This window comes from Dermacentor silvarum, chromosome 11, assembly GCF_013339745.2.
Source record: "Dermacentor silvarum isolate Dsil-2018 chromosome 11, BIME_Dsil_1.4, whole genome shotgun sequence".
NCBI lineage: Eukaryota > Metazoa > Arthropoda > Arachnida > Ixodida > Ixodidae > Dermacentor > Dermacentor silvarum.
The window spans coordinates 47,199,599-47,213,612 of record NC_051164.1 but is presented as its reverse complement, the minus strand read 5'-3'; the positions used below and the strand labels follow the sequence as shown (position 1 = coordinate 47,213,612).

The 14,014-nt window shown below is 40.6% G+C and overlaps 1 protein-coding gene and 1 long non-coding RNA gene across 5 annotated transcripts in view; both read right to left on the bottom strand.

The window, feature by feature from the left end:
- Positions 1-14,014, bottom strand: part of LOC119432395 (uncharacterized) — a 215,156-nt gene that overhangs the window by 94,432 nt on the left and 106,710 nt on the right. The window lies entirely within an intron of this gene.
- Positions 7-12,570, bottom strand: LOC125941432 (uncharacterized). Of its 4 annotated transcripts, none has more exons than XR_007464277.1 (4): positions 12,531-12,570; positions 11,763-11,810; positions 10,968-11,015; positions 7-20 (listed from the first exon to the last, which is right to left on the bottom strand). It is a non-coding gene; the product is annotated as an uncharacterized LOC125941432 (long non-coding RNA). The 4 variants fall into 4 exon arrangements; XR_007464278.1 differs by lacking the exon at positions 10,968-11,015 and adding an exon at positions 1,013-1,060; XR_007464276.1 differs by lacking the exons at positions 10,968-11,015; positions 11,763-11,810 and adding exons at positions 1,013-1,060; positions 1,805-1,852.

The window sequence follows — 14,014 nt, the reverse complement described above, 5'->3', positions numbered from 1 at the left end:
TCGTGGTTGGCGTGTTCTCTCTGTGAAACGAGGTAGGTGCGGAGTTATGAATTTAATTGTGTCGTCACTTTGTTGGCGCTTAGTGTTAGTGCGCATTGTTTGTTGAAAGAAAAAATTGGTATAAATGAGACATCGCGTTCATATGCACAAACGCAAAAAATTCAGAACTGCAATTTACAGCGATTTTCATTAGCAGCAAGCGCAGGAAATTGTGTAACAGTTGTATTTGTAGTGCGTATTGTGAATCCGAGCAACAATGAATACGTGTTGCTCCGGCGCTACAGAAGCGACTTGTACCATTGCACACAAAGCACTTTAACCGCGCTGAAGCCAGAATGGGATAAAATTTCGAGATCACAATTGAACGCCTGCCGTATCGCTTCATAAGCAGCTAATTCGCGATCGAATAAGTCCATCCCGTAAAGGAAACAGAATAGTATAATGAGCATGAACATATCAGAGCAGTAAAAGTTATCTTTCATGACGCTGTGTGGCCAACGATCTGAAATGAATTACCGGAGGGTCAATAGTTTAGAAACCCGAGTTGCAACGATTTACAACATTACAGCTATAGCAGCGGCAAGCCGGAAGTCAGGTGCAAGCCAGAATCCACAATTGTGCTTTTATACATGCAACAGACATGCTTTAACCACGGTGATCCTAAATACACATTTAAGTGGCCTGCATAACGATCCCTCTACTGCTTTCGCGCTAAGGTTCCGGACATTGAGCAAGGGTATTGTAGGTAGCTCGTGGGGCTGCCTGCGCCTACGTTTCCACAACTCTGACCATTTGCTAGTGTATTGTATGTTATATGTTTGCCCACGTTTTCCTGCCCTTATTATTTCTTACGTGACAACTCATGATTTCGATTAAGAGCCCCCAAGTAAGTTTTGAAGCTTGCGCATTCATGTGTGAATGAAGATTGAGCTCAACCCACCTATTCATACACGAAACGACCCGCTATAAAACTAGCAAGAACCAAAATTATGGTTTGCATTTCTGAACTTACCCCCGGCTTCGGTCTTCCAGGAATGGCTACACTCGAGTCATTTCGTGGCTGTGAAGGGCATAGGAGATGTGTGTATGCAGTATTTTCTAGTGTGGATCATGTCAAGTGCTTTTTTTAATTCTAATAATAATATGCTCTTGCATCTATGTAGAAGGCCTTTTTTACCAGTTTCCACTGATCAGTATGTTCAGCTTGTCGTATTTCTTTTTATTTTAGCTTAACTAGAATGAGTCGCTCAAAATTGAATGCGGGCAAAATGCCACTGTTTCGATGCAGGAGGCAGCAAGAAATAATTGCCTTCTGGAGAACAAAAATTAGCATTTCTCTTGCATTTTCCCTGGCACTATACTGTAATCCAAATAGCTCTAGAATGTTCTACCTCAATAAAAAAGCATTTAAGCCTGCCACTAGTTTTGGGCACTTTCATAGTTATTGTTCCTCTGAGCTACAATTAGCGGCAAGCTTGCTTAATTCGTTAAGGTAATTACCATATTAGAAACAAAGCTGACATTGAGCATGGGTACTTTGGCTCGTGGGGCGGCCTGCCTCCGCGTGTCCACAACTCAGACCATTTGCTAGAGCGCATTACGTTATATGCGTGGACATGCTTCCCTGCCCTTAATGTTTCTTGCGTGGCTATTCGTGACGTTCATTAGGTGTCCCCAAGTAAATGTTGAATCTTCCGCATTCATGTGTGAATAAATAATACGCCCAACCCACCTATTCTTACACGAAACGACCCACTATAAAACTAGCAAGAACAAATATTATGGTTTGGATTTCAGAACTTACCCCCGGCTTCGGTTTTCCGGGAATGGCAACACTCGAGTCATTTCGTGGCTGTGAAAGGCATAGGAGATGTGCGTGTGCAGTAGTTTCTACTGTCATGTGCTTTTTTAATTCTAATATGAGTATGATCGGGCATCTATGTACCAGGCCTTTTTTAACGGTTGCTACTGATCAGTATATTCAGCTTGTTGTATTTGTTATTATTTAGATTACGTACAATGAGTGGCTCAGAATTGCATGCGGGCAAAATGGCACTGTTTCGATGCAGGAGGCAGCAAGAAAGAATTATCTTCTAAGGAACAAAAATGAGCATTTCTCTTGTATTTTGCCTGGCACTATAGTGTGATCCAAATAGTTCGAGAACGATCTACCCCAATAAAAATGCATTTATGCCTTTCATTAGTGTTGGGCGCATTCATATTTGTTATTGTTCGTCTGAGGTACTCTTGATGGCAAATTTGCTTAATTCGTAAAGTTAATTACCATATTATAAACAAAGCTGACATTGAGCATGGGTACTTTGACTCGTGAGGCTGCCGGCGTCCACGTTTCCACCACTTTGACCCTTTGCTAGTATGTTTGATCTGATATGTGTGCGCATGTTTCCCTGATCTTAATGTTTCTTACGTGGCTATTCGTGCATTTCCATTAAGTATCCACAAGTAAATAAACAATCTTCCGCACTAATGTGTGAATGAAGATAGTGCGCCCAACCCATGTATTCATATACGAAACGGCCCGCCATAAAAACAAAGAAGAACGATAATTAAGGATCGGTATTCTGAACTTACCCCCGGCTTCGGTCTTCCGGGAATAGCAACACTCGAGTTATTTCGTGGCTGTGAAAATCATAGATGTGTGTATGCAGTAGTTTCTACTATGTATTATGTCAAGTATCTATAATTCGTTTTTTAATGATTACCAATGCTCAGTTTGCATTCAGGTTCTTGTATTTGTTACTTTTCTTAACTGAGGTACAGTAACAGGCTCAAGATTGAATACGGGTAAAATGGCGCTGTTTCTATGCCGGAAGCAGCGAGAAACAGTTATCTTATCAGTTATCTATAGTATAATACAGGTAGCTTTATAAAGGTATACCTCATTGAAAAAATTGACATATGCCTTCCATTGGTTTCGCTCTCAAATGTGTTATAGTCTGTCCGAGATAATCTAAATGGCGAAATTGCTTTATTCTTAAGGTAATTGCAATATTATAACAAGAGCCAAGTACTCAGAATTGTGTGTTACTTCATGGTATTTACGCTCCTGAAGGACGATAGTATTCTGTTTGTAAAAGGATAATGCGAACTTCACTTTAAGTCTTTAAGCTTACCGGTACAAATGCATCCGGAGCAGGCAGTCGTGTCCTTCCGGTCGGTTGTGTCTAAGGGTCCCAAAAATATGGCAGAATGTGTGAGTGGCAATCGTATTCGTGACATCATGTTTCTGTGACGCGATATCGGGTTATATGTTTTGTGCATATGAGCCCTGGATGTCCACCCTTGATGATACACTTTTACGTGACGATGTATTATTGTTTTTTTAGTGCTGCAGCGAAGGCCTTAAGTTATTGTTCAACACCGGGCAGGCTTAACTTTTTCACAGGAATAACCTTGATAATCAATTCTTTTGTGCGTCTTGCGCTCCTATTATGAAATAAAAAATGTGATAAAGGGGATTCGTTATCTTACGAGTGACGGCTACTTCTTTTTAGTCCAACACATCATATGTTAACGAATGGTTGTGGAATCATTGTATCGAGAGGTGAAGTATTGGCATTCGTTGCCGCTTTGCTTACCACTGGTGTTGGTCTACCATGTCCCTCATTCTCGATATCCGCTCTCTGTGTGAGTTATAAAAAATAAGCAAGCGTGTTCTTTATATTTTTGTTAAAATATGAGTTTCAAACACTGCTGAAGCGGATATGTCAATCGCTAATAAGAAGCAACAGGTGAATTTTTTTGTGCAAGATATCAATGTTATATGTGTAGCGTTCGGTAGCGTTTTCGTGGCATGTCTAATATTATTTTAGATGAGTGAATAATGATATAGGTTTGTAAAATGCATTAATGAAGTAAGAATTGGCAGAAGTTCTAGAATATATATCTCTACTACCTTTACATGCTGTTTGGCGTGGCTAGATATCCGGTCCTCACAACAATCTGTACGAGTCTAAGTTTGCAGAAGCACAAGAAATACGTGATATTGTCTGCTTGTGACGCACGATGCTTACCAAAAAATTTCCAGTTGCTCTTTCCATGTTCGCATCCTCAGGTATTATAGTCTAAAATATGAAGAAGTGTTGTGTGATTGGAAACGTGTACATAGCTGTTCACTCAGATAATTTTTCTGTGCAACAAATCCTCGCAGGGACCTTGGTTTTCTAATCAATGTTATTGTGCAGTGCCTTGCACGGTGCAGTTAGTTTTATTGATTCATATTACCGGTTCGTGGAGAAGCCTCATAGCGGTTCTTATTTTCTGCCTTGATGTATTGTCAGTAGCGTAAACGCTCACATAACATGAACAATCAACTGAGACGTTGATGTTGTGATGAGTAAAACAAAATACCCTGCTCTACATATTGCTGGACTGTAGCCATAACCACAGTAACGACTATAGTTGGGTCCAGCAACGCGTTTTGTATTTCGTTGAATGATATGCGAGAAGGATGAAGACAAGTCTGAATATCATAACTATATATTTAATTGTAAAGCAGTTATTAAAACACTGTTCTGCTATAGGTGTATTTCTTAAATTAGGTGTATTCTGCAGTGTAGAAAAGAATACAAGTTGTGGCGACCATAACATTTTTTATCTGTGTAAGCGATGTATGCGCCGACTCTACATGCTCATCATTTTTCAATCATACTGATTCAACTGTCAATATAATCCAACCTGAAGCATTTGACACTTCCGCTACTAATGCTAATTTCTGAGCAGGGAGAGTTAAATAAGCTTTACAGGAGCATCATAGAAATTATTATATGAGTGGTCTCACCACTGGTTCCATTTGGGCGGTCCAATGCCCCTAGAATGTCAAAAAAAACGCTGATATGTAGCATTCTGACGTATGTAGAAAAAAATAATAAAATGGCCGGACTGAGATAGCAAGTATGTTGTGCAAGTGGTTGCGGGGACTTTCGAGTCATATAGACGATGTTCGACTGGCAATACTGTGTGCTTAAAGATGGCGGCTTTTAATAAATACTGTTCTGATCAAATATATGTCGGGTAATGATGGACAGGTCGACCAGCAAGAAAACGCAAGTCTGGGAGACGAACAAAATGCTGGTTCCGAATAGAAGCGTGGATTTCAATCCCTAAGTGTCCGATGGTCATTCAACAGCGCTAAAGCAAGCTGTGTCATTCGGTGACATCCGTATACATACTTTTAGTGACATCCGCATGAGTACTGTCAGGTACTGCAGGTATGATGTCAATTATGTTTTGCCTAATACCCTCTCTTTGCCTGAAGCGCAATGATTCTCGTGAAAGCATTTCGCATTTGAAATGATAGGTGACTAAAGAGCGACGAAGTTGTTAATGTGGAAAATTAATTTCTTAACTATTTTCCCTCAAGGCTGCCTAGCTGTATGAATAGCTAGTCATTTTCCACTCATGAAAGACCAACGTTTTCAGTTCACGAAAGGACATTGAATTTTTGTGTTTTCTTATCTTAGGTAAAATTTGTACGGGACCCATTTGATTCACGGAATGTCTGATCCGCATCTTTTATGAACATCTTCCTACATAGATAAAGTGCTGGTGATCTTTTTTTAAGAAACAAGCTTGACTTGGTGAGTGCGTTCGCGTGGTGTATGTATATGTCGTGCATGTCTCCCCATCACTCGTGGTGTGTGTGCGCAAGAAACGCTTAAATCACTATGCCATGAAGGGAACTTATTTTTTCCTGATATACTCAAGGATTTCAACGATCCATGAAGCAAGACTGCGCATGATATGCAACTCTTAATAACACCATTCTACTTTCGCAGCCTATGTTTAAGTGAATTATGATCACATCACTATTCGCAATCAGAAAAACCGCGTTCAAGGCTGCTCCCTAGTGGTTAGTTCATGAAATAGCACTCCACCTCAGTCGATTATTTCCTGGCGTGTAGGAATCAAGATGCTCGCGCTGTCTTTTTTCCTTACCTCCTCGTGTCTGTTAGCAGGTTTTCCACCAGCCATGTAATGTTTCCGCTGTGAAGTGTGAGAAAAATGTGTTGAGTCAAATATACCGTTGTGAGCTTCATGTGCTTCTTGCCGTTCTGTGTTTCTGGTTTTAACAAACTACAATTAGCACCATGATTTTCACGCAGCTGATGTTCCCGTTTGTTCTATTTCGCTGTTGCTTAGAATCCTAGACATTTGACAATGAGGACAGCTCAATCACCTTCTGCCGGTCAGTTTGTTTTTACATATGCGGAACTGGAAACAAAGATAAACACCCTTCAGCACTGTTACTGCTGCTGTAAACGTCAGGCATAAGGCGTGATTGAGTAAGTTTAATCGTGAACGTCTTTAGGTGGGTGGTAAATGCAATAACTATGTAGCCGTGAGCATGCACAGGGTTTTCCATTACGTAATTCTATAAGTAGTGCATGCAGAAAATGCGGCCGAATGTCCGCCCAGCTTTCTTGAATCAAGAATTCGCATTAAAAAGATCTGAACCCGACCACGCAAGCATACTAGCTCACTATTAGCACTGTTAAAATGAGTTTAATTAACCCATCGTGTTCTCTAAGGATTCGCTGTATTAAATATCACAAACGTTCAAGCATTCAATCATGTAATTTGCCGCTAGCTGGCGAAGCAATGCAATAGTCCACAAACTCTCATCACAAGATACAACAAACTTCCTTTTGATTCCTGAACTTATCGCAGGCTTCCGAATTTTTAAACTACCCCGATATGTGTCACTTTCGGTTTACAAAAACCACGTTAGAATGATTTTGCTGTTCGTTTTGCCGTGCGTGAGGTGACGCGTTAGATATAGTACCGGAATTTAAGTGTCGTCGCCAACTTGCAGCCCCTCAAGGATGGGACGTTGAATGAGATGATTGTCCAGTTCGCTACTGCAGATGAGAGGTGGAGATTGGGAAATGAAATAGCGGCAGATAGGCAAAACTTCAGGCAATAATAATCACACCTGCTATACCACTTGCACTGTACCTACAGTGGGGCACTGAAGTAGGATGCCTTCAGGTACGGTGGCTTTCTGGGCAGATGAGCTGTGAGGGCAAGCTTCCAGGGTCTTTCCTTCGTTAAAAGACCAATCTACTAAAGGGGCAGTGGACGGTATGGCGTTATTTTTTGAAGTTGAAACAGTGGAAGAGGAGATTATTAAAAGTCTCTTTACATCGTACACTCGGTGTGCATGTTTGAGTCAGAAATCAAAGTGCACTAGTTGTATGAGTTAGTGGAGGCTACTCCAACCCACAGCCGAAAAATCAAGTTAACGTCGTCAAAGATTTCCGGGCAACTCTTCTGCTAATGACAGGATCGAGCCTGTAAACACGACCGTTCTAGTTCTGCCGAGTACACCTCTTGCAGCTCTCTTGCGAAGCTCACTTGGAGTGTCCCCTAGATAATGGGATTAAGATTCTCCGCACGGGGCCATACGCACATCGAACAGTGCCATTGGCGAAGTGGTTCCCAACCATACCACAGCGTCCCGAAAGTTTCCGAGCGATTTATAGCTACAATGCTGAACTCATGTCAGTCACACTCCGTCTACGGCACGCTTACTGTATGGCTTACACATCGTTACCCTGTTCAGCAGAATTAACGAGGAAAGCTAATCCAGGACGCTCACCGGAAACGTGTCTGCAGGACCTGTGTAATTCTCAGTTCGGCCTCTAAGGATTTCACGAAGAAATTGCCACTAAAGCCTGTCAGCCAGTACCACTCCTTGGAGAGTCCGCTGACCTTCGCGATGCGCCTTGACTTTGTTATGATAAAATTGGCCATGGCAACCGAGAGTTTCGGGAAGTCAACGGAAATTCAGTGAGGGTGAACAAATCCGGGGAAGAAAATGTTTTTCGATGACGCCATTTGACCAGCCTTCTGACGCAGATATCCGTAGGTGTAACCCGAGTTCCAACATTGGATATAAAGTTACTGAGGCAGCAGCGAGACATCAGTCTTCAGGAACGAAGGAGCAACGGCTGCGCTTTTAGAAGCCAAATACTAATGCCCAACCCACAATTATTTGGCATACCGCTTTAGGTGGTCCGAATAACAATCGTTGTACGGATTCAGCACAATCAATCACTTCAGTATACTGATTATTCAGACGTGAAGCCTGGATATTTTGATTTGTAAAGCTTCCCGTGGCCTCGTTTTCACGACTCCAACAGTGTACAAGTGCGTCAACGTATAATGTCATTTCGCTACTAAAAGCACCTGAGGTTCGTCACGTAATTATTCATTACTTCGATAAAGCCTTTGATGTAAAGCATGAGTGTCCTGACGATGGTGGGCTATTTGTCATAGAGCTCAAACCATGTAATAATCCGACACAGCTATGAAAATAAAAAATATGAGCATGCCTTCGTCTGATTTATCAACTTACCACATGCTTCCGTCTCAGTGGCTTAGCAACGACAGAGTCATTTCGTGGATATGATGTGCGTAGAAAAATAAGTTTATGTAGCGCTATCTACTGTGAAGTTGTATCTTTTCCGATTTGGACATATTTTTCTATTATGGCGATAGTGTGCATAGGGACTTTTATAATGCCTTAAACTTGCAACTTTACTTTTGACGATTATTTTTCGTGCTTTCTGTTCATTACACGGAAGTACATTACCTGCCTGGAATATGTTAAACGCAGCATCCCATACTTTCATTATGCCTAGCTGCCAGAAATAATTTTTATCATCTCAGGAGCAAACATAAGTGTTCCTATGGTCTTTTTTTCCGAGTTATAGATGAATGCGGGGAAGTCCATAGACCTTTGTGCCTGAGAAAAACTATCCTAAATATTATATGGTTTTCATGGACTCAAATGCACTCTAGTTTCTCCAAAATATTGCGAACGTCATTCCCGCTTATCTCGACGAGTTAAGACTATCATCAAATGCCATATTGTCACATTATGGTGCTATTGCACGCTATTTATGACTGAGTGTGACATATTTGAAGAAAAAATTGGTATTCAGGTCCTCAAGGGCTTCTCTGCATTTTAAATGGCCGTTACTTTTTCTACACCTGATGTACGTTACAGCTTACCGGTACAAAAACATCCGGAGCTGGCAGACGCGTCTTTCCAGTTGATTGTGTCTGGGAATAAAAAATACGGCAGAATATGATTGACGCCTTGTAATTTGAAAAATAACCATGCTTTTTTTACATGCAATCGGAATTTATATCTGACGCAACTCAATTTGTGCGCTTGCAAGGTTTCTATGTTACGATTCTCTATTGCGCTGCGACATTTTACCAAGACTTCATAGATGACCTTATCTTACTGTTACATGTGCGGCAGCCTGGAATCTTTATTATACACAAGACTGAATATTGAATAAATTACGCTCCTAGCACACTGTGCTAAAAATAAAATTTAAAATAAAAACAATCGGCTACTTTTGACATTGACGCTTGCTCTTTTTGGCCAAAGCAAACAGATGCAACTTACCAAAGGCCCGAATCAGTCTATTCATAGATAGCAAATGGCGTGTTTGCAAAGTTAAGTTTTAGTTGGTTTAACTAAGGCAGACTGTCAGGACGTTGACCTCGAACCAACCCAGAAAAATTAGATCGAGAATAAATCTGAACTTCTCAAATGCAACCGCAGAATATTCTGCTTGTCAAGCCAATTTCAATGCCTTCTTTTATACCATCCCTAATCAGAAGCCTCCCTGCTGTGAGTTAATTTTTTACTAGCACTGCACAAAGCTATCAAACTAACATGGTACAAAATACGCTGGTTTGGACGGCACTCGATGCTAGGATTATTTAAATGAACATGAATGCTGCCCTGCTTAAAACTTTTCATGGATAGTATCAAAAAAGTAATGGCGATCACCCCATCAATGTGTAGTGTTTGCAATAGGCAATATTACTATACAAAATCTAAAACTAATGTTATTTACGCAGTAAGATGTGTTCAGGTGTGTTCTTACCACTGGCGTCGGGATTTCAATATCTTCGTGGTTGGCGTGTTCTCTCTGTGAAGCGAGGTAGATGCGGAGTTATGAATTTAATTGTGTCGTCACTTGTTGGCGCTTAGTGTTAGTGCGCATTGTTTGTTGAAAGAAAAAAGTGGCATAAATGATAAATCGCGTTCATATCACAAAATGCAAAAAATTCAGAACTGCAATTTACAGCGACTTTCATTAGCAGCAATGCGCAGAAATTGTGTAACAGTTGTATTTGTAGTGCGTATTGTGAATCTGAGCAACAATGAATATGCGTTGCTCCGGCGCTACAGAAGCGACTTATTACCATTGTCACACAAAGCACTTTAACCGCGATGAAGCCAGAATGGGATAAAATTTCGAGATCACAATTGAACGCCTGCCGTATCGCTTCATAAGCAGCTAATCGCGATCGAGTAAGTCCATCCCGTAAAGGAAACAGAAGAGTATAATGAGCATGAACATATCAGAGAGTAAAAGTTATCTTTCATGACGCTGTGTGGCCAACGATCTGAAATGAATTACCGGAGGGTCAATAGTTTAGAAACCCGAGTTGCAACGATTTACAACATTACAGCTATAGCAGCGGTAAGCCGGAAGTCAGGTGCAAGCAAGAATCCACAAGTGTGCTTTTATACATGCAACAGACATGCTTTAACCACGGTGATCCTAAATACACCTTTAAGTGGCCTGCATAACGATCCCTCTAATATTTTCGCGCTAAGGTTCCGGACATTGAGCAAGGGTATTGTAGGTAGCTCGTGGGGCTGCCTGCGCCTACGTTTCCACAACTCTGAACATTTGCTAGTCTATTTTATGTTATATGTGTGCCCACGTTTTCCTGCCCTTATTATTTCTTACGTGACAACTCATGATTTCGATTAAGAGCCCCCAAGTAAGTTTTGAAGCTTGCGCATTCATGTGTGAATGAAGATTGAGCTCAACCCACCTATTCATACACGAAACGACCACCTATCAAAATAGCAAGAACAAAATTATGGTTTGGATTTCTGAACTTACCCCCGGCTTCGGTCTTCCAGGAATGGCTACACTCGAGTCATTTCGTGGCTGTGAAGGGCATAGGCGATGTGTGTATGCAGTATTTTCTAGTGTGGATGATGTCAAGTGCTTTTTTAAATTCTAATAATAATATGCTCTTGCATCTATGTAGAAGGCCTTTTTTACCGGTTGCCACTGATCAGTATGTTCAGCTTGTCGTATTTCTTTTTATTTTAGCTTAACTAGAATGAGTCGCTCAAAATTGAATGCGGGCAAAATGCCACTGTCTCGATGCAGGAGGCAGCAAGAAATAATTGCCTTCTGGAGAACAAAAATTAGCATTTCTCTTGCATTTTCCCTGGCACTATGGTGTAATCCAAATAGCTCTAGAATGTTCTAGCTCAATAAAAAATGCATTTATGCCTGCCACTAGTTTTGGCCGCTTTCATGGCTATTGCTCCTCTGAAGTACTATTAACGGCAAGCTTGCTTAATTCGTTAAGGTAATTACCATATTAGAAACAAAGCTAGACATTGAGGAAGGGTACTTTGCCTCGTGGGACGGCCTGCCTCCGCGTGTCCACAACTCAGACCATTTGCTAGAGCGCATTAGGTTATATGCGTGGACATGCTTCCCTGCCCTTAATGTTTCTTATGTGGCTATTCGTGACGTTCATTAAGTGTCCCCAAGTAAATGTTGAATCTTCCGCATTCATGTGTGAATAAACTAATACGCCCAACCCACCTATTCTTACACGAAACGACCCACTATAATACTAGCAAGAACAAATATTATGCTTTGGATTTCAGAACTTACCCCCGGCTTCGGTTTTCCGGGAATGGCAACACTCGAGTCATTTCGTGGCTGTGAAAGGCATAGGAGATGTGCGTGTGCAGTAGTTTCTACTATCATGTGCTTTTTTTAATTCTAATATGAGTATCATCTATGTACCAGGCCTTTTTTAACGGTTGCTACTGATCAGTATATTCAGCTTGTTGTATTTGTTATTTTGAGATTAAGTATAATCGGTGGCTAAGAATTGCATGCAGGCGAAATGCCACTGTTTCGATGCAGGAGGAAGCAAGAAAGAATTATCTTCTAAGGAACAAAATGAGCATTTCTCTTGTATTTTGCCTGGCACTATAGTGTGATCCAAATAGTTCGAGAACGATCTACCCCAATAAAAATGCATTTATGCCTTTCATTAGTGTTGGGCGCTTTCATATTTGTTATTGTTTGTCTGAGGTACTGTTAACGGCAAATTTGCTTAATTCGTAAAGTTAATTACCATATTATAAACAAAGCTGACATTGAGCATGGGCACTTTGGCTCGTGAAGCTGCCGGCGTCCGCGTTTTCACCACTTTGACCCTTTGCTAGTATGTTTGTGCGCATGTTTCCCTGATCTTAATGTTTCTTACGTGGCTATTGGTGATTTCCATTAAGTATCCACAAGTAATTGATTAATTCTTCCGCACTAATGTGTGAATGAAGATAGTGCGCCCAACCCATGTATTCATATACGAAACGGCCTCCTATAAAAACAAAGAAGAACGATAATTAAGGCTCGGTATTCTGAACTTACCCCCGGCTTCGGTCTTCCGGGAATAGCAACACTCGAGTCATTTCGTGGCTGTGAAAATCATAGATGTGTGTATGCAGTAGTTTCTACTATGTATTATGTCAAGTATCTATAATTCGTTTTTTAATGATTACCAATGCTCAGTTTGCATTCAGGTTCTTGTATTTGTTACTTTTCTTAACTGAGGTACAGTAACAGGCTCAAGATTAATACGGGTAAAATGGCGCTGCTTCTATGCCGGAAGCAGCGAGAAACAGTTATCTTATCAGTTATCTATAGTATAATGCAGGAAGCTTTATAAAGGTATACCTCAATGAAATAAATAAAAAGATATGCCTTCCATTGGTTTCGGAAGCTCTCAGATGTGTTATAGTTCTTACGAGATAATTTAAACGGCGAAATTGCTTTCTTCTTAAAGTTATTGCAATATTATAACAAGAGCTAAGTTCTCACAAGTGTGTGTTACCTCATGGTATTTACCCTCTTGAAGGACGATAGTACTCTGCTTGTAAAATGATCATGTGAACTTCACTTCAGCTTACCGGTACAAATGCATCCGGAGCAGGCAGTCGTGTCTTTCCGGTCGGTTGTGTCTAGGGGTCCCAAAAATATGGCAGAATGTGTGAATGGCAGTCGTATTCGTGACGCCATGTTTGTGTCACGCGAAATCGGGTCATATGTTTTGCATATATGAGCCCTGGATGATATATGAACCCTTTATGATATATTTTACGTGATGCTCTATTATTGTTTTATAGTGTTGCAGTGAAGGCCTTAAGTACTCGTAATTGTTCAACACCGGGCAGGCTTAATTTTTTTGCAGGAATCAAATTTTATAATCAATACTTTTGTGTTTCTTGCGCTCGTATTTTGACAAAAGAAATGCGATAAAGGGGATTTGTTACCTTAGGAGTGATGCATACTCCTTTTTAGTCCAACAATACAGAGACATAAGATGTTAACGAATGGCTGTGGAATCATTGTATCGAGAAGTGAAGTATTGGCATTCATTGCCGCTTTGCTTACCACTGGCGTTGGTCTACCATGTCCCTCATTCTCGATATCCGCTCTCTGTGTGAGTTATAAAAAATAAGCATGTTCTTTATATTTTTGTTGAGAATATGAATTTCAAACACTGCTGAGACGGATCTGTCAATCGCTACTACGAAATAAATGGTGCAGTTTCTTTGTGCAAGATATCAATATTATATGTGCGGCGTTCGGTAGCTTTTTCGTGGCATATCTAATATTATTTTAGATGAGTGATAATTATATAGGTTCGTAAAACACTTTATTGAAGTAAGATTGGCAGAAGTTCTAGAATATATAACTCTACTACCTTTACATGTTGTATTGGCGTGGTACGATATACAGTACTCACAATAATCTGTAGGAGTCTAAGTTTGCAGATGCACAAGAAATACGTGATATTGTCTGTGTGTGACGCACGATACTCACCAAAAAATTTCCAGTTGCTCTTTCCATGT